This window comes from Trichechus manatus, unplaced genomic scaffold, assembly GCF_000243295.1.
Source record: "Trichechus manatus latirostris isolate Lorelei unplaced genomic scaffold, TriManLat1.0 scaffold00067, whole genome shotgun sequence".
NCBI lineage: Eukaryota > Metazoa > Chordata > Mammalia > Sirenia > Trichechidae > Trichechus > Trichechus manatus.
This window is the reverse complement of record NW_004444003.1, coordinates 13,147,783-13,169,077: the sequence shown is the minus strand read 5'-3', so window position 1 is coordinate 13,169,077 and position 21,295 is coordinate 13,147,783. Positions and strand designations below refer to the sequence as shown.

The 21,295-nt window shown below is 37.9% G+C and overlaps 1 pseudogene; it reads right to left on the bottom strand.

Moving 5' to 3' along the window:
• The window catches only part of LOC101342600 (programmed cell death protein 10 pseudogene), a 59,286-nt pseudogene extending 41,377 nt beyond the window's left edge, over nucleotides 1-17,909 (bottom strand).
• Nucleotides 17,910-21,295: the final 3,386 nt, after the last annotated feature.

Here is a 21,295-nt window from a genome sequence, read left to right as displayed (position 1 = left end):
CCGTTCTCTTTCAGTATTCTCACTCCATTTGGTGCTCGGCTGAGTTCTTTATCTCTTCATTTGGTGTTCTAGGGTTTCAGGATTGTTGCATTCTCTGTTTGGCTTAGTTTTTCGGATCTTTGCTGTGGAGGGACGGCGTGGTGTTTCTGCCTAGAGCTCCATCTTGCCGGAACAGCCCACTGTGTCAATTCTTGTTGAGAGTTTTCCTCTTTTTCGCTGACCTTCTACTTTACCAAGCATGATATCTTTCTCCAGGGACTGATGCCTCTTGATAACATGCCCAAAGTAAGTGAGATGACATCTCACCATCCTTGCTTCTAAAGAGCATTCTGCTGGTACTTCTTTCAAGACAGACTTGTTCATCATTCTGGCAGTACATGGTATATTCAATATTCTTTGCCAATACCATGTTTCAAAGGCATCAATTCTTGTTAAGTCTTCCTTATTCATTGTCCAGCTTTCTCATGAATATGAGGTGATTGAAAACACCATGGCTTGGGTCAGGTGCACCTTAGTCCTCAAGGTGACGTCTTTGCTTTTTAACACTTTAAGAGGTCTTTTGCTATAGATTTGCCCAGTGCAATGTGTCGTTTGATTTCTTGACTGTGCTTCCATAGGCGTTGATTGTGGATCCAAGTAAAATGAAATCCTGAAGAGTTCCTGTCACACACCCCAGCAGGTAGCAACCTGCAGATCTGTGGGTGCCAGGTAGTTCCTGGCAGGGAGAATCTGCCTGAAGTTCTGGCCTCAACTTCCTTTGGGCCCTTGGCAGGGAGCCCAGGCTCTCACTCCTTTCTCAGTGATCCCCTGGCATGTGTAACTGCTTGTTTAAATCCTACTTGGTCATATGGGGACATTTGGATCCCTTTCAGGCCACATTTGGCCTGAGAGAAACTCAGAGCGCTGTCTGGGGGCTGTCTCTTGCCTTTCCTATTTCCAGTGGTATAAGACTTGTATTCCTGGCTGCTGCTCTTAAAACCCAGCTAGACTTCTCTACTCTCTTGGTTACCTCAATCTAATGGGGTACTGTGTTTCAGACCTACCTTTCCTCCACGAAACACGAACGGGAGAGGAGATGAAGGCTTTGAGCACATTCTTTGCTATCTCCCTTCTCCTTTTCTCTTCCATTGCAGCTGGGACAGTGACAGGTGGGGTAGGAAGGGAAACCAGTTCCCCTGGTTGATCTATAATACCGTTTTTTGTCTCACAACTGGAGTGTTCTTTGAACCCAGCAGATCAGCATCTAGTGTCTTTGTTTTCAGAAGTCCACGTGTAGGTGGTTGCAGGGGAACAGAACGTGCAATTTGATGCTTACTTTCTAAGTCTGCCAAAATGTAATACTTTATATGTTATCTTACCACACCAGCTCTGTAGCCTTCTGATTGTAGGTCTTCCTTAAGAAGTGGTGTTAAATACTTGTAAAATGAACACATGAAGAAGTTAGCACTTCAGAGGTTCCAGTTTTCAGCTATTAATTGTAAAGCTGCTAGGAACGTTTATGTACAACTTTTATGTAGACATATGCTTTCATTTCTCTTGGGTAAATACCTAGAAATGGAATCGCTGGTTTAGATGGTAGCTGTAAGTTTGCCTTTTAAAGAAACTCCCAAATTGCTTTCCAAAGTGGTTGTACCATTTTATCATTTAGTGTTCTCAAATATTTCACAAACATTTGGTATGGTTGATTTTTAAAATTCTATCCATTCTAATAGTTGTGCAGTGGTTTCTTATTGTGGTTTTAAGTTGCATTTCCCTAATGACTAATGATGTTGAGCAAGTATCTTTTTATGTGCTTATTTTTTTATCTTGTATCCTCTTTGGTGAAGTGTCTGTTCAAAGCTTTTGTTTATTTTTATTTTTTTGCTTTTTAAAATTTTTATTATTTTATTTTTTATTGTACTTTAGATGAAGGTTTACAGAACAAATAGTTCCTCATTAAACAGTTAGTACACATATTGTTTTATGACAATGGTTAACCCTACAACACATCAACACTCTCCCTTCTCGACCTTGGGTTCCCTATTACCAGCTTTCCTGTCCCCTCCCACTTTCTAGTCCTTGTCCCTGGACTGTTGTGCCCCATTAGTGTTGTTTTATTTTATTGGGCTGTCTAATCTTTGGCTGAATGGTGAACCTCAGGAGTGACTTCATTACTGAGCTAAAAGGGTGTCTGGGGCCCATACTCTCAGGGTTTCTGCAGTCTCTGTCAGACCAGTAAATCTGGTCTTTTTTTTTGTGAGTTAGAATTTTGTTCTACATTTTTCTCCAGCTCTGTCTAGGACCTTCTGTTGTGATCCTTGTCAGAGCAGTCAGTGGTGGTAGCTGGGCACCATCTAGTTGTACTGGACTCAGTCTGGTGGAAGCCGTGGTAGTTGTGGTCCATTAGTCACTTTTGTTTATTTTTAAAATTGAATTGTTCCTTATTATTGACTTTTGAGAGATCCTTAGACATTCTGGATACAAGACATGTAAATATGTTCTCCGAGTCCATAGCTTGTCTTTTTGTTCCCTTAACAGTGTGTTTCAAAGAGCAGAAGTTTGTAATTATGGTGAACTCCAATTTATCAATTTTTTTTTCTGTTATGCATTGTGCTTACGGGTGTAATATCTAAGAAATCTTTGTCTAACCTAAGGTCACATAAATTTCTCTGACGCTTTCTTCTACAAGTTTTATCGTTTTGGGTTTTACATTTAGGTCTATGATCATTTTGAGTTATTTTTATATATGGTGGGAGGTATGGATCAAATTTCTTTATTTTGCACATGGAAATATAACTGTTCCAGCATCATTTATTGAAAAATTATACTTTCTTTGCTGTATTGCCCTTGCATCTTTATATGATATACATATGTTGTTGTTGTTAGGTGCTGACCAGTTGGTTCCGACTCATAGTGACCATATATACAACAGAATGAAATACTGCCCCGTCCTGCACCATTCTCACAAGTGTTGTTATGCTTGATTCCATTGTTGCAGACACTGTGTCAATCCATCCCGTTGAGGGTCTTCCTCTTTTTCACTGACCCTCTACTTTATCAATCAAGATGTCTTTCTCCAGGGACTGGTCCCTCCTGATAACATGTCCAAAGTATGTGAGATGAAGTCTCGCCATCCTTGCTTCTAATGTGCAGTCTGGCTATTCCTTCTTCTGGTAGTCTACGGGTATATTCCATATTCTTCACCATAATTCAAAGGCATCAATTCTTCTTCAGTCTTCATTATTCATTGTCCAGCTTTCACATGCATATGAGGCGATTGAAAACACCATGGATTGGGTCAAGCACACCTCAGTCCTTTAAGGGACATCTTTACTTTTTCACACTTTAAAGAGGTCTTTTGCAGCAGATTTGCCCAATGCAATGTGTCATTTGGTTTCTTGAGTGCTGCTTCCATGGGTGTTGATTGTGGATCCAAGTAAAATGAAATCCTAGACAACTTCAATCCTTTTTCCGTTTATCATAATGTTGCTTATTGGTCCGGTTGTGAGGACTTTTGTTTTCTTTATGTTGCAGTATAATCCATACTGAAGGCTGTGGTCTTTGATCTTTGATCCATATATGTATCTGTTTATGAGCTCTCTATTCTGTTTCATTGATCTATTTCTCTCTCTTTATATCAATACCATGTTTCTTTGATTACTGTAACTATAGTAAGTCTTGAAATCACGTACTGTTAGTTCTTCAAATTTGTTCTTATTTAAAGTTGTTTTGGCTATCCTAGATTCTTTTCATTTCTATATGAATTTTATAATCAGTTTATCCATTTTTACAGAAAGCTGTCCTGTGATTTTGATTGGTGTTGCATTGAATCTATGGGTCAATTTGGAGACAACTGACATATTAACAATATTGCTTCTTTGACCCATCAACATGGTATGTTTCTTCATTTATTTTGGTCTTTTTAATCTTTCTCGGCAACGTTCTGTAGTTTTCAGTGTACATATCTTGCATCTCTTTCTTTCAGATTTATGTTTATTTCATCTTTTATGTGATTGTAAATGGTATTATTTTTAAAATTCGATTTCTGATTATTTGTTACTAGTATAAAGAAATAAAATAGATTTTCATATATTGATTTTCTACCCTGAAGCCTTGCTAAAACCAACTTATTAGTTCTAGTAGCTTTTTTTTGTAGATGGCATAGAATTTTCTAGATAGGCGATCCTTATCATCTGTGAGTAAGACAGTTTTACTTCTTTTCCAGTCTAGATGCCTTTATTTCTTTCTTCTTGTCTATTGTACTGACTAGGGAATTCAGTAAGATGTTGAATAGAAGTGGTGAGAGTGGCCATCCTTGCCTTGTTCCTAATCTTAGAGGGAAAGCATTCAGTCCTTCGCCAGAAAGTATGATTTTGGCTGTGGTTTTTTTTGTAGATCAGGATGAGGAAGTTCTATTCTTTCCTAGTTTGCTGAGTCTTTTTTTTTTTTTTTTTAAATCTGGAATAGATGTTGAATTTTGTCTTCAATTTTCTGGAAGAGATTATAGAATTTGTATTATTTTTTCCTTAAATGTTTAATAGAACTCACCAAAAAAAGTAATCTTGGTCTGGAGTTTTCTTTGTGAGAAGATTTTAAACTGCAGTTTCAATTTCTTTAATTACTTTAGGGCTGTTCTGTTATCTATCTCTTCTTGAGTGAGCTTTGGTAGTTTGTGTCTTTCAAGAAACTTTTCTGTTTCATCTAAGTCTTCAAATTCATCAGCATAAAGTTATTCGTGGTATTCCCTTATTGTGCTTTTAATGTCTGTAGGTTTATCTCTCTCATTTTTTTATACTGATAATTTGTGTTTTATTTCTCTTTTTGTTTTTTCCCTGATAAGTCTGGTAAAAGGCTTATTAATTTTGTCAGTCTCAAAGAACTAGCTTTTGGTTTCATTGATTTTCTCTATTGTTTTACTACTTTTAATGTCATTGATTTCCACTCTTATCTTTATTATTTCCTTTTTCTGCTTACTTTGGTTTGATTTGGTCTTCTTTTTCTAGTTTCTTAGTATAGAAGTTAATATGAATCTTTTCTTCTTTTTTAGAATAGACTTTTAAAAAAATATTTTATTGTGTTTTACGTGAAAGTTTACACAGCAAATTAGATTCCCATTCAGCAATTCATACACAAATTGTCCTGTGACATTTGGTTACAATCTCCATAATGTGTCCGCACTCTCACCATTTCCATCCCACCTGCCCTGTTTCCATCCATCCAGTTTCCCTGCCCCTCCTTGCCTTCTCATCTTTGCTTTTGTGTAAATATTGAGCATTTGATCTTGTCTAGTTGATTTTTAAAGGAGTATACTCCTCCTTTATTGTTTATTTTATAGGCCAATCTATTATTTGACTGAAAGGTGACTTCTGGGAGTGGCTTCAGTTCCAAGTTAAAAGGGTATCTTAGGGTGATAACCTTGGGGGTTCTTCTAGTTTCTATCAGCCCAGTAATAGAAATCTTTTTGAGTTTTGTTCTGCATTTTTCTCGCACCCTAATTGGGAACTTCTATTGTGTTCCTCGTCAGAACGTTCGGTAGTGGTAACTGGGTACCATCTAGTTCTGGTCTCAGGCTGGAAGAAGCTGTGGTTCATGTGGGCCATTAGTCCTGTGGACTAATTTCTTCCTTCAGTGTTTGGTTTCCTTCGCTATCCTTTGCTCCACGTGGGAAGAGACCAATAGTTGTATCTTAGATGGCCGCTCTCAAGCTTTTAAGACCCCAGATGCTACTCACCAAACTAGGATGTAGAACATTATCTTTATGAACTATATTATGCCAATTGACCTAGTTGTCCCACGAGACCATGGTCCAGAGGCTGCAAACCCAGTAAATCAAACCCATGAGGTGTTTGGGTATATCTAAGAAGTTTTCAGAACTGTGCTTCCTATGTGCTTTATTACATATATGAATATATATGCAGCACATACAAACGTGTATATACATATGCCCATAAATATACATATAGTCCCATTTGCCTTCCACACCCATAGAGCATACATATCTACCTATGTAACCACTCACATATTTCTTGCTTGCTATTACTGTTGTTGCAAAATTGTATATGTTATAGCATTTACCATAGTTGTCCTTTATTCTTGTGTACCTCTCTGTGTCTTCATTTACCTTGGCCAAGTTGTGCTGACTTCCCCAATATTGTGTATTGCTTTTCCAAATCACTAGAATTAACATGTGTCTACTATCTAGTAAGTGACTCCCCCTTCCTCCCCCACCCATCCCTGATAACCATCAAAGAACGTTGCTTTCTCTGGATATACCTATTCTTGACTTAAAAAAATTCTTTTTAATTATGCTTTAGGTGAAAGTTTACAGCTCAAGTTAGTTTCTCATACAAAAATTTATACATACATTGTTATGTGACCCTAGTTGCTATCCCTATAATGTGACAGCACATTCCCCCTCCCCACCCAAGATTCCCTGTGTCCATTCAGCTAGCTCCTATCCCTTTTTGCCTTCCCATCTCGCCTCCAGACAGGAGCTGCCCATTTAGTCTCGCGTATCCACTTGAACTAAGAAGCACACTCTGCACGAGTATTATTTTATGTCTTATAGTCCAGTCTAATCTTTGTTCAAAGAGTTGTCTTCAGGAATGGTTTCAGTTCTGGGCCAACAGAGAGCCCGGGGGCAATGTCTTCTGGGGTTACTCCAGTCTCAGTCAGACCATCAAGTCTGGTCTTTTTACTAGAATTGGAGTTCTGCACCCCACTTCTCTCCTGCTCTGTAAAGGACTCTTTGTTGTGTTTGTGTCAGGGTGGTCATTGGTGGTAGCCAGGCACCATCTAGTTCTTCTGGTCCCAGGCTGATGGAGTCTCTGGTTTATGTGGCCCTTTTGCCTCTTGTGCTAATATTTTCCTTGTGTTTTTGGTTTTCTTCATTCTCCTTTACTCCAGGTGGTTTGGGACCGATTGATGCACTGTAGATGGCTGCTCACTAGCTTTTAAGACCCCAGACGCCACTCACCAAAGTGGGATGCAGAACATTTTCTTAATAAACTTTGTTACGCCAATTGACCTAGATGTCCCCTGAAACCATGGTCCCCAGACCCCTGCACCTGCTACTCTGTCCCTTAAAGTGTTTAGTTGTGTTCAGGAAACTTCTCAGCTTTTGGTTTAGTCCAGTTGAACTGACTTCCCCTGTATTGTGTGTTGTCCTTCCCTTCACATAATTCTTCTCTACCTATTTAGTTAGTGAATACCCCTCTCCCTCCCTCCCCACCCTTGTAACCATCAAAGAACGTTTTCTTCTGTGTTTAAACCTTTTCTTGAGTTCTTATAATAGTGGTCTCATACAATATTTGTCCTTTTGCAACTGACTAATTTCACTCAGCATAATGCCTTCCAGATTCATCCATGTTATGAGAGGTTCCATGGATTCATTGTTGTTCTTTATTGTTGCGTAGTATTCCATTGTGTGAATATACTATAATTTGTTTATCCATTCGTCCATTGATGGACACCTAGGTTGTTTCCATCTTTTTGCTATTGTGAACAGTGCTACAGTGGACATGGGTGCATATATATATTCATGTGATGGCTCTTATTTCTCTAGGATATATTCCAAGGAGTGGGATTACTGGATCATATGGTACTTCTATTTCTAGCTTTTTAAGGAAGCGCCAAATTGATTTCCAAAGTGGTTGTACCATTTTACATTCCCACCAGCAGTGTGTAAGTGTTCCAGTCTCTCCACAACCTCTCCAACATTTATTATTTTGTGTTTTTTGGATTAATGCTAGCCTTGTTGGGGTGAGATGGTATCTTATTTTAGTTTTGATTTACATTCCTCTAATTGCTAATGATGGTGAGCATTTCCTCATGTATCTGTTAGCTGCCTGAATGTCTTCTTTGGCGAAGTGCCTGTTCATATCCTTTGCCCATTTTTTAATTGGGCTATTTGTCTTTTTGTTGCTGAAGTTTTGCAGTATCTTGTAGATTTTAGAGACTAGACCCTGATCAGATATGTCATAGTCAAATTTTTTTTCCCAGTCTGTAGGTTGTCTTTTTACTCCTTTAGTAAAGTCTTTTGATGAGCATAAGTGTTTGATTTTTAGGAGCTCCTAGTTATCTAGTTTCTCCTCTTGTGTTTGTGCATTGTTAGTTATGTTTTGTATACTGTTTATGCCATGTATTGGGACTCCTAGCATTGTCCCTATTTTTTCTTCCATGATCTTTATTGTTTTAGATTTTATATTTAGGTCTTTGATCCATTTTGAGTTAGTTTTTGTGCATGGTGTGAGGTACAGGTCTTGTTTCATTTTCTAGCAGATGAATATCTAGTTATACCAACACCATTTGTTAAAGAGACTGTCTTTTCCCCAGTTAACGGATTATGGGCAGTTGTCAAATATCAGCTGCTCATAGGTGGATGAATTTACGTCTGGATTCTCAATTCTGTTCCATTGGTCTATGTATCCGTTGTTGTACCCGTACCAGGCTGTTTTGATTACCGTGTCAGTATAATAGGTTCTAAAACCGGGTAGTGTGAGGCCTCCCACTCTGTTCTTCTTGAGTAATGCTTTACTTATCCAGGGCCTCTTCCCTTTCCAGATGAAGTCGGTGATATTTTTCTCCATCTCATTAAAAAATGCCGTTGTAATTTGGATCCAGATTGCATTGTATCTGTAGATAGCTTTGGGTAGAATAGACGTTTTCACAATGCTGAGTCTTCCTATCCATGAGCAAGGTATGTTTTTACACTTATGTAGGTCTCTTTTGGTTTCTTGCAGTAGTGTCTTGTAGTTTGCATTGTATAGGTCTTTTACGTCTCTGGTTAGATTTATTCCTTAAGTATTTTGTCTTTTTGGGGGCTATTGTAAATGGTACTGATTTGGTGATTTCCTCTTGAAGTTCTCTTTGTTGGTGTAGAGGAATCCAACTGATTTTTGTATGTTTATCTCGTATCCTGATATGTTGCTGAAATCTTCTATTAGTTCCAGTAGTTTTCTTGTGGATTCTTTGGGGTTTTCTGTGTATAAGACCATATCATCTGAAAATAGGGATACTTTTACTTCTTCCTTACCAATTTGGATGCTCTTTATTTCTTTTTCTAGCCTAATTGCTCTGGCTAGGACCTCCAGCACAATGTTGAATAAGAGTGGTGATAAAGGGCACACTTGTCTGGTTCCTGTTCTGGAGTGGAGTGCTTTCAGACTCTCTCCATTTAGGATGATGTTGGTTGTTGGCTTTGTACAAATGTCCTTTATTATGTTAAGGAATTTCCCTTCTATTCTTATTTTGTTGACAGTTTTTATCATGAATGGGTGTTGGACTTTGTCTAATGTCTTTTCTGCATCAATTGATAAGATCATGTGGTTCTTGTATTTTGTTTTATTTATGTGATGGATTACATTGATTGTTTTTCTAATGTTGAACCATCCCTGCATACATGATATGAATTACACTTGGTTATGGTGAATTATTTTTTCAATATGTTGTTGAATTCTATTGGCTAGAATTTTGTTCAGGATTTTTGCATCTTTGTTTATGAGGGTTATTGGTCTGTAATTTTCTTTTTTGTGATGTCTTTACCTGATGTTGGTGTCAGGGATATGCTGGCTTCATAGAATGAGTTGGGAGTATTCTGTCCTTTTCTATGCTCTGAAATACCTTTAGTAGTAGTGGTGATAACCCTCCTGTGAAAGTTTGGTAGAATTCTCCAGTGAAGCCTTCAGGGCCAGGGCTTTTTTTGTTGTTGTTGGGAGTTTTTAAATTACCTCTTCAATCTCTTCTTTTGTTAAAGATTTATTTAATTGTTCTATCTCTGTTTGTGTTAGTTTAGGTAGGTAAAGTTTTTCTAGAAATTTGCCTGTTTCCTGTAGGTTTTCAAATTTTTTGGAGTACAATTTTTCATAGTATTCTGATTCTTTTAATTTCAGTTTGGTCTGATCTGATATTGCGCATCTCATTTCTTATTTGGGTTATTTGCTTCCTCTGCTGTTTTTCTTTTGTCAGTTTGGCGAATGGTTTGTCTATTTTGTTGATCTTTTCAAAGAACCAACTTTTGGTCTTGTTAACTCTTTCAATTGTTTTTCTATTCTCTATTTCATTTAATTCTGCTCTAGTTCTTATTATTTCCTTTCTTCTGGTGCCCAAAGGCTTCTTTTGCTGCTCTCTATTTGTTCAAGTTGCATGGTTAATGTTTTGATTTTTGCCCTTTCTTCTTTTTGGATGTGTGTATTTATTGCTCTAAACTGACCTCTGATCACTGCTTTTGCTGTATCCCAAAGGCTCTGGTAGGATGTGTTTTCATTTTCACTTGATTCTGTGAATTTCTTTATTCTGTGCTTAATTTCTTCTATAACCCAGTAGTTGTTGAGAAAGGTGTTGTTCTGTTTCCATGTGTTTGATTTTTTTCCTTGCTTTTTCTGTTGATTTCTACTTTTACGGCTTTATGGTCAGAAAAAATGCTTCGTAATATTTTGATGTTTTGGATTCTGTTAAGGCTTGCTTTGTGGCCTAATATGTGGTCTATTCTGGAGAGTGTTACATGTGCGTTGGAAAAGAAAGCATACTTGGCTGCTGTTGGATGGAACATTCTGTATATGTCTATGAGATCAAGTTGGTTGATTGTGGCATATAGATCTTCTGTGTCTTTACTGAGCTTCTTTCTGGATGTTCTTTCACCAAAAGTAGTGTGTTGAAGTCTTCTGCTATTATTGCAGAACTGTCTATTTCTCTTTTCAGTGCTGTTAGAGTTTGCTTTATGTATTTTGGAGTCCTGTCATTGGGTGGGTAGATATATATTATGGTTTTATCCTCCAAGTGTATTGACCCTTTAATCATAATATAGTGTCCTTCCTTATCCTTTGTGGTGGATTTTACTTTAAAGTCTATTTTGTCAGAGTTTAATATTGCCACTCCTGCTCTTTTTTGAGTGTTGCTTGCTTGATGTATTTTTTTCCATGTTTGAGATTTAGTTTGTTTGTGTCTTTAAGTCTAAGGTGTGTCTCTTGTAGGCAGCATATAGACGGATGGTGTTTTTTTATCCAATTGGCCAGTCTGTGTCTCTTTATTGCTGCGTTTAGTCCATTTACATTCAGTGTAATTATTGATAGGTATGAATTTAGTGCTGTCATTTTGATGTCTTTTTGTGTGTGTTTTTGACAGTTTTTGTGTTCCACTTAATTTTCTGTGCTGAGATGTTTTTCTTTATGTATTTTGTTTTCATCTTTTCATTGTTATTGATTTTGTATTTGCTGTGTGTTTATGTTTTTCTTGTTTTTTATTTTGATATGTAGGATCGCTAGTTTCCTTTGTGGTTACCTTAATATTTACCCCTATTTTTCTAAGTTTAAACCAGTCTTTTATTTCTTTATATCGCCTTGATTTCCTCTCTGTATGAAAAATCTGTCTACTTATTTAGTTCCTCTTTTTTTGTTTTAATGTTTTACATATTGACATTTCTGTTTCCCTATTGTCAGTGTTTTAGCTTTTATTTATTTTTGCAACTTCCCTACCTGGGTTGATATCTGGTTGCTCTGTCCTGTGTTCTATTCTTGGATTATTATCTGACATTACTGATTTTCTAACCAGAGGAATCCCTTTAGTATTTCTTGTAATTTTGGTTTGGTTTTTGCAAATTCCCTAATCTTCTGTTTATCTGGAAATACCCTAATTTCACCATCATATTTGAGAGACAATTTTGCTGGATCTATAATTCTTGGCTGGCAATGATTTTTCCTTCAAGGCTTTATATATGTCATCCCATTACCTTCTTGCCTGCATGGTTTCTGCTGAGTATTCTGAGCTTAGTCTTATTGACTCTCCTTGGTAGATGACTTTTCATTTATCCCTAGCCTTTCTTAAAGCTCTCTCTTCATCTTTGGTTTTGGAAAGTTTGATTATAATATGTCTTGGTGACTTTCTTTTGGGATCTACCTTATGTGGGGTTCGATGAGCATCTTGGATAGATATCTTGTCATCTTTCACGATATCAGGGAAGTTTTCTGCCAACAAATCTTCAACAATTCTCTATGTATTTTATGTTGTTCCCCTGTGTTCTGGTACTCCAATCACTCGTAGGTTATTCTCTTGATAGAATCCCACATAATTCTTAGGGTTTCTTCAATTTTTTAAAATCCTTTTATCTGATTTTTCCTCAGACAAGTTGGTGTCAAGTGCTTTATCTTCAATCTCACTAATTCTGACTTCCATTGCCTTGATTCTTCTCCTATGACTTTCTATTGAGTTGTCTAATTCTGAAATTTTATTGTTAATCTTCCGAATTTCTATTTGCTGTCTCTCTATGGATTCTTGCGGCCTATTAAATTTGTGATTATACTCTTGAATAACCTTCTTAAGATCCTCTATTGCTTTGTCTCTGTGTTCCTTGGCTTGTTTTGAGTTTTGCATGATCTCCTTCCTGATCTCTTGAAGAGTTCTGTATATTAATCTTTTGAATTCGACCTCTGGTAAATCCAAGAAATTCTCTTCCTCCAGCAAATTTCTTTATTCTTTATTTTGGGAGCTTGCTGAAGCCACCGTGGTCTGCCTCGTTATGTGATTTGATATTGACTGTTGTCCCCGAGCCATCAGTAAGTTATTGTATTTATTTATTTTATGTTTGCTTACTGTGTCCTAGCTTCTTGTTTTGTTTTGTTTTGATATGCCCAAATAGGCTGCTTGTGTGAGCTAATTTGATTATTGGCGTCTTTAAAGCTCTCACATCCTGTTACCAGGTGGTTAGATCTGTTACTAGGTATGTGAGCCCAGGAGTCTGTTTACTTTTCTTGTGTGGTTTCAGTTCAGGTGTCCAGGTAGTCAGTCAACAAGTTTGTGGTGCAGGCTCTCACCTACAGTCCTAAGGGTGATTAAAGTAGGCACAGGTATCTGGCTGCAGTAGAGGGCCACACACTGAGCAAGGAAGGGGGCTAACGGCTGCCCTTGAGTGTCTGGGAGGAAAGTGTGTCCCTGTTCCCTAGAGCATGTAGGTGGGTGAGTTTTGCAGCTGGACTTTGGGCACCCACTGCTGTTGGCTGTAAGAACTGGGAGGCACCACTTATTGTTGGACCACTGTTGTGGAAGGCTAGATGGAGTGGGTGGAGCCACCAGTCCTCAGGTCCCTGATGTGGGTATGTGAGGACCCTGCTTAATGGGCAGGGCAGTGTTAAATGTAACGGATCTGCCATTCCCCCTTATAGCTGATGTAGTTGAAAATAGGCTTCAGGTATATATCCTGTTGTACTATGGTAATGAGGGCCTACACTGTTGAAATGGGCCCAGGCAGGTGCATGCAGGGATGAAAGGCATTCAAAGTCCATGGACCCCTTATGCCTCTGCCTAGGCAAAAGGGCTGTGCCTGCCCTGAGTGCCTGGCTTAGGGGAGGTGGCAGATTATTTTTTTCTGTTTGTTAATTTGTTCCCTCTCCAAAGCCAGGAGAATGGATCAAGGAGCACGATAGGTCCTAGTTCTGGCCCAGGGTTTGCAGCAATCACTGAAGCCAGACCAGGACCTGCAGCAGAGTGGGGAAGGGACAGGTAAATGGGAGAGAGGTATTTCCCAAATGGGTTTCTTTTTTTGACCCACGCAGTAGGTTAAACGCTTGTACTTATCTTTTGATGACTGAGCGCTGCTTCTCCCTGGTTCTGGAGGCTTGAGCAGACTCTCCGCTGCTTGGTTTCTCCTGATGGGGAAAACACGTCCCGAGTGCTACTGCTTGCCTCAGCCCACTTGTGCCAGCTGATCCAGCCTGCAGGATGCTGGTTCCAGGCACGTCATGTCTGGCAATTCCTCACTGCTTCTGAACTGTCTCTCCCTCCCCTTGCTACTCAGTTCTACCCCTCAGCTTTGTCTTTGATGCTCTGGGCTCCCAGATTGTCATATATAATCAATTCACTTGTTTTTTCAGGTGTTAGTTGTAAAAGGGACAGCAGGAAGCATCTGACTACTCTGTCATCTTGGCCCCACATCCCCTATTCTTGACTTTTTATAAAATTGATATCTTGCAGTATTTGTCCTTTTGTGTTTGAGATACTTCACTCAGCATAATATCTTCCAGATTCATCCATGTTATAAGATGTTTCATGGACTCATCATTATTCTTTATCATTGCTTAGTATTCCATTGTATGTATTTACCACAATTTGTTTATCCATTTGTCCATTGATGAGCACTTAGGTTGTTTTCATCATTTTGCCATGGTGAATAATGCTGCAATGAACACGGGTGTGCATACGTCTATTTGTGTCACAGCTTTTATATCTTTAGGAAATATACCTAGGAGTGGGATTGCTGGATCATAAGGTATTTCTATTTCTAGATTTTTGAGGAAGAAGCACCATACTGTTTTCTATAGTGGTAGTACCATTTTACAATCCCACCAACAATGTATAAGAGTTTCAATCCCCCCCACAACCTTGCCAGCATTTGTTATTTTGTTTTGCATCTCTCTAATGGCTAATGATCTCTTCACATGTTTGTTAGCCACCTGAATGTCCTCTTTGGTGAAGTTCATTCATGTCCTTTGCCCATTTTTTGATTGGATTGTTTGTCTTTTTGTTGTTGAGGTGTTGAAATTTTCTATATATTTTAGAGATGAGACCTTTATGAGATATGTTGTTACCAAAAAAATTTTCCCAGTTTGTAGATTCTCTTTTTACTCTTTTGATAAAGTCTTGATGAGCATAAGTATTTAATTTTTAGGAAGTCCTAGTTATCTAGTTTATCTTCTGTTGTTTGTGGATTTTTAGTTGTATTTGATAGTGTATTTATGCCCAAAATTAGGACCCCTAGCTTTGTCCCTATGTTATCTTCGAGGAACTTCATAGTTTTAGTTTTAACATTTAGGTCTTTGATCCATTTTGAGTTACTTTTTGTGTACAATGTGAAGTATGGATCCTGTTTCATTTTCTTGCAAATGGATATCCAGTTTTGCCAGCACCATTTGTTAAAGAGACTGTCTCTTCCCCATTGAATGGACTTTGACACTTTGTTGCAGATCAGCTGTCCATAGATGGATGGATTTACTTCTGGGTTCTCAATTCTGTTCCATTGGTCTATGTGTCTATCATTGGACCAGTATCAGATTGTTTTGATTACCGTGGATGTATAGTAATTTCTGAGATCAGGAAATGTGAGGCCTCCTACTTTGTTCTTCTTCAATATTGCTTTAGCTATTCGGACGCTCTTTCCTTTCCATATAAAGTTGGAGATTTGTTTTCCCATTTTGTTAAAGAATGTTGTTGGGATTTGGATTGCGATCGCATAATATTTATGGATTGCTTTGGGTGGTATTGACATTTTTACAATGTTAAGTCTTCCAATCCACGAGCATGGAACTTTTTCCATTTATATAGGTCTCTTTTGGTTTCTTGCAGTAATGTTTTGTAGTTTTCCTTGTATAAGTCTTTTATGTACCTGGTTAGATTTATTTCTACATATTTTATCCTTTTGGGGGCTATTGTAAATGGTATTGTTTTCTTGATTTCGTTTTCAGAGTTCTACTTGTTAGTGTAGAAGAACTCAACTGATTTTCATATGTTGATCTTGTACTCTGCCACTTTGCTGAGCCCTTCTATTAATTTCAGTAACTTTCTTGTGGAGTCTTTGGGATTTTCTATGTATAAGATCATGTCATCTGCGAATAGGGATCATTTTACTTCTTCTTCATCAGTTTGGATACCCTTTATTTTCCTTTCTTGCCTTCTTGCTCTGGTTAGGATTTCCACTATAATATTGAATAAGAGTGGTGATAATCAGGGCATCCTTGTCTCATTCCCATTCTCAAGGGGAATGCTTTCAAACTCTCTCCATTGAGAATAATGCTTGTGTTGAGGAATTTTGCTTCTATTCCTATTATGCTGAGAGTTGTTTTTCAGGAATGTGTGTTGGACTTTATCAAATTCCTTTTCTGCATTCAATGACATGATCATATGATTCTTTTCCTTTGTTTTATTTATGTGGTGAATTACATTGATTAATTTTCTAATGTTGAACCACGCTTGCATCCTGGTATGAATTCCACCTGATCACAATATATTATTTTTTGATATGTTGTTGTAGTCTTTGGGCTAGAATTTTGTTTAGAGTTTTTGCGTCTATACTCATGAGGAATATTGGTCTGTAATTTTTTTTTTTTTTTTGTGATATCTTTGCCCGGCTTTGGTATCAGGGTTATGCAGGCTTCATAGAACAAGCTAGGGAGTATCCCTTCCTTTTCTATGTACTGGAATAGTTTGAGTAGAATTGGTGTCAACTCTTCTCTGAATGTTTAATAGAATTCTGCAGTGAAGCCGTCTGGGCTGGGGCTTTTTTTTTGTTGTTGTTGTTGGGAGTTTTCTTATGACATCTTCAATTTCTTCTTTTGTTATGGATCTATTTAGATTTTCTACCTCTATTTGTGTTAGTTTAGATAGGTAGTGTGTTTCTGGAAATTTGCCCATTTCCTCTAGGTTTTCAAATTTGTTGGAGTACAATTTTTCATAATATTCTATTGTGATCCTCTTTATCTGGGTCATTTCTGTAGTAATGTCACCCCTTTCATTTCTTATTTTGGTTATTTGTGTCTTCTCAGTTTTTTCCTTGGTCAGTTTGGCCAGTGGTTTGTCAATTTTATTGATCCTCTCAAAGAACCAATTTCTAGTTTTGTTCATTTTTTTTCTATTGCTTTTCTATTTCATTTATTTCCGCTCTGATCTTTATTATTTCCTTTCTTTTTGTGACTGTGGACTTCTTTTGCTGTTCCTTTTTTATTTGTTCAAGTTATTTATTTTTGACCTTTCTTCTTTTTAATATGTGAATTTATTGCTATAAATTTTCCTTTGGGCACTGCTTTTGCTGTGTCCAAGGTTTTGGTATGTTGAGTCTTCATTCTCATTTGATTCTAAGAATTTTAAATATCATTTTAAATTTCTTCTATGACCCAGTAGTTTTAAAATAATGTGTTTTTTTGTTCCATGTATTTTATTTTTTTCCTTGCTCTTTCTGTTGTTGATTTCTAGTTTTATAGTGTTATGGTCAGAGAAAATGCTTTGTACTATGTAAATGTTTTTTAATTTATTGAGGCTTGCTTTGTGGCCTAGAATATGGCCTATTCTGGAGAATGTTCCAAGTGCATTGAATAAGAATGTGTACTGTGCTGCTGTTGGGTGGTGTGTTCTGAATACGTCTATGAGGTTGAGTTGGTATCTTCTGCATCTTTATTGAGTTTCTTTCTAGTTGTTCTGTTCATCCTCAGAAATGATGTGTTAAACTCTCCTACAAATATTGTAGAACTGTCTATTTCTCTTTTCAATTTTGTTAGAGTTTTTTTTGTGTGTGTTCTAGAGCTCTGTCTTGAGTGCACAGTTTTGAAGGTCTGACGTATCAAATTGGTTTGATGAATTAGTTGGTTGGCACTTATGAACACATTTATTACCTTGCCATATTTTAAACAGGTTTTCAGGGTATCACTGAAATTTTTGGAGTAATTTACAAATTGTTTCTTTTGGTGTTCAAGTGCCCTGCCATTCTGGTATTGATATTTTTTTAAAACATTATTCACTATGTCAAGAAGTTCTTTTATTGCACTAGCTATATCCTTCAGTGTCTGCAAAAATGGTACTCTGTCATTGATCTCATCTAGGGTCTTACTGAAAATTTTTTGAAGTGCTCATGCGTTTTCATTTAGGTCCTGGAATTCTGGCTCTGGTTGTTCTATCATATACTCTTCTACATCTTCACCTGCAATATGAAGAAGGGACTCTGTGAAGTGAATTTCTACCCTTTTTTTTTCCTCTAATATTTTTATAATGATGTCTTGTGTCAGATCTGAATTTTCCTTTTCATCCTTAATGAAAGCCACTCTCAGTGTCTAAGCTGTAGATAGATTTACTTGTTCTAGCTAATTAAACACAGGATACATGGCTGCATAGAGAGACATATAAATCATGAAAGTGGTCTCAGCTTTGTACTTCATCTCTCCCATTGTCATTCTCATTCAAAAACCAACAGTAATGGGGGCACTGACTCCACTTCCCACCTTTGGAGCCCTGTTCAACATGAAAGATAATTTTTCTGGATATATGATCCTTGGTTGACAATTCTTTTCATTCTGAATTTTATGTATGTCGTCCCACTGCCTTCTTGTCTGCATGGTTTCTGACAACAAATCAGAACTTGATCATATTGGTGCCCATTTGTAAGTTGTATTTCGTTTTTCATGAGATGCTTTCAGGATTCTTTGTCTTTAGTTTTAGAAAGTTTGATTATAACATATTTTGGTGAATTTCTTCTGCAGCCTATCCTATATGGGGTTTGTTGGGCTTCTTGGATGGAAACCTTCTCATCTTTCATGATATTTGGAAAGTTGTCTGCCAATATATCTTCAAAAACTCTCTCTCTACTTTTTTCTCCTCCTCTTTTGGAATTCCTATTACACATAAGTTATTCCTCTTGATGGTGTCCCACATAACTCTTAGGCTCTCTTCCTTCTTTTTTCTGATTGCTCCTCAAACAAATTAGTATCAAGGGATTCGTCCTCTATTCACTGATTCTTTCTTCCATTGATTCAGTTCTACTTCTGTGTCCTTCTATTGTGTAATTTATTTCTGATATTTTATTGTTAATCTGAATTTCTAGTTGTTGTTCTTGCATGGTTTCTACTTGTTTATTGAGCCTGTCATTTTGTTCTTGTATTGTTTTCCTTAATTTTTCCTAGGGTTTTTTCTTGTGAGGATCCTAACTATAAGTCTTTTGAATTCCTCCTCAGGTAGTTCTATTATCATTTCTTCCTCAGGAAGATTTTCTTTCCCTTTATTTTGTTCAATTGCTTGAGCCATCTTGTCCTGTTTCTTTATATGATTTGTTATTGTCTGCTGTCTCTGAAGCATTCAGGTGTTATTTTGTTTATATATTTATTGATTGATTGATTGTATATTTGTTTTGTCCTGATTTTTTTGTTTTGTTTTGATATATCAGGGTGTGTGAGGTGGGTGTGCTCCACTGATCACCAGTTGGGCCACATGGGAGCACTGACAACCTATCGCTGAGTGGGCTGGGGGGTGGTAGTGGCAGGCGGAGTGGGTGGGTGCCTCCACCAGTCATCGGTCTGGTGGCATGGGAGTGTGTGCTGCTACTCACTAGGAGTGTGAGGTGGCAGCTGGAGTGTGGTGGGTGGGACAGGCATGCGCCATCACCGGTTGTCAGTCTGGCAGTGCAAGGCATGCACCGCCACTTGTTGGGTGGGTGGGGTGGCTGAGGGAGTAGCGGGAAGAGCAGATGTGCATTATTGGTAGTGGGCGGTGCAGGGCTGGGTCGGGGGGGAGGGCTCATACTATGGTCCCCAGGCTGGTGAGGTGGCAGAGGTGGAGGAGGGCTCATGCTGCTGGTCACCAGGAAGGTGGAGGGGGGAGGGTACTGCTCTGGTCACCAAGCATGGGTGCTCGGGCACTTCCCATAGGCTGCAGCCAGCAATTGGGACCTGGCCCCGACTAAATGCAAGAAGTGTGGGGCGGGGGAGCTGCCTGGAGTCTTGTCAGGTGGGGGACCTCTTGCTGACACTATGGATCTACTACTTCATGTGTACCACCCAACCTAATCATCAGGTATCATTGCTGGTAAGTTGTCCTGTCTCTGGTTCCTGGCTCCCTCCCTGCTCTGTGGTCACCAGGATTCCTGGAGATCTCACCCACCTTCCTGTACTTTCCCTGTTTAGATCTGGTTCATGTCCTGCTCACCTTGTTACATTCCGGGTATGTCTACATGGTTTCTATGTCTCTTATTGGGAATTCCATGAAGTTGCCTTCCTGGGCTCCTCACCTGGGGTTGCTGCTTGCTTTGTCTCAAGATGGCCATGCTGCGCTGGGCTGGCTCGCAGGGCACCTCTGATCTGTAAATCTCTTCGTTTGTGGTTTTTGTTCAGTTTTTCCTTCTAATTGGTGTTCAATCTAATTCCTTTCCTTTTGGTGCTTGGGGTTCTAGGATTGTCATCTGTATATGTTTTGCTTGGTTTCTTGGGCCCTTGCTGTAGGGGGATGGCATGGTATGTCTAAGCCACCATTTTGGGCTGTCTCCTAGTATAGAAATTTTAGTTCTATAAATGTTCCTATTAGTACTGTTTTAGTTGCATTCCACATATTTTTATTTTATTTTCATTGTGCTCTTAATTTCATTCATTTTAAAATACTTTATAATTTGCTTTGCATCTTCTTCTTTGACCCATGGATTGTTTAGAAGAGTTTTATTTTATTTTCCAAATATTGGGAGATTTTTCCAGATAACTTTCTGTTATTGTTTTATAACCATTTATGACCATTGTGGTCAGAGGATATGACTTGAATTCTTTTATGTTTATTGAGAGTTGCTTTATGTCCCAGAATATAGTCTATCTTGGCCAATGTTCATTATACATTTGAAAAGAATGTGTATTTAGTTATTGCTGGGTAGATTGTTCTATAAATTTCATTTAAGTCAAATTGGTTGACAGTATTGTTTAAATCCTCTATTTTTTTCACTGATTTTTTATTTGCTTATTCTATTAATTACTAAGAATAGGGTATTGAAATCTCCTACAATAATAGTGGATTTTTCTATTGCTGTTTGCTCTTCAATCAGTTTTTGCTTCATATATTTTGAAGCTTTGTTAATAGGTGCATGGAAGTTAAGGATTGTTATGTCCTCTTAATGAATTGGTATCTTTATCATTATTAAATGAACTTCTTTATCCTTTGTAATAGTCTTTATTTTGAAATCTATTAATCTAATATTAACACCACCAGTCCAGCATTCTCTTTATCAATATTTTATTGTACTTTTTTTATTATTTATTTTTATTGTACTTTAAATGAAAGTTTACAATTCAAGTTAGTCTCTCATACAAAAATTTATGCATACACTGTTATGTGACACTAATTGCTCTCCCTATACTGTGACAGCACACTCCTCCTTTCCACCTCTGATTTTCCGTGTCCATTCAACCAGCTCCTGACACTCTCTGCCCTCTCATCTCACCTCCGGACAGGAGCTGCCGATTTAGTCTCATGTATCTACTTGACTAAGAAGCACACTCTTCACATTTTATGTCCCATAGTCCAGTCTAATCTTTGTCTGAAGAGTTGGCCTCGGGAATTGTTTTAGTTCTGGGTTGACAGAGAGTCCAGGAGCCATGCTTTCTGGAGATCTTCCAGTCTCAGTCAGACTGTTAAGTCTGGTCTTTTTACTAGAAATTGAATTCTGTACCCCACTTTTCTCCTGCTCCATCAGGGATTCTCTTTTGTGTTCCCTGTCACGGTGGTCATTGGTGGTAGCTGGGCACCATCTAGTTCTTCTGGTCTCAGGCTGATGAAGTCTCTGGTTTATGTGGCTCTTTCTGTCTCTTGGGCTAAT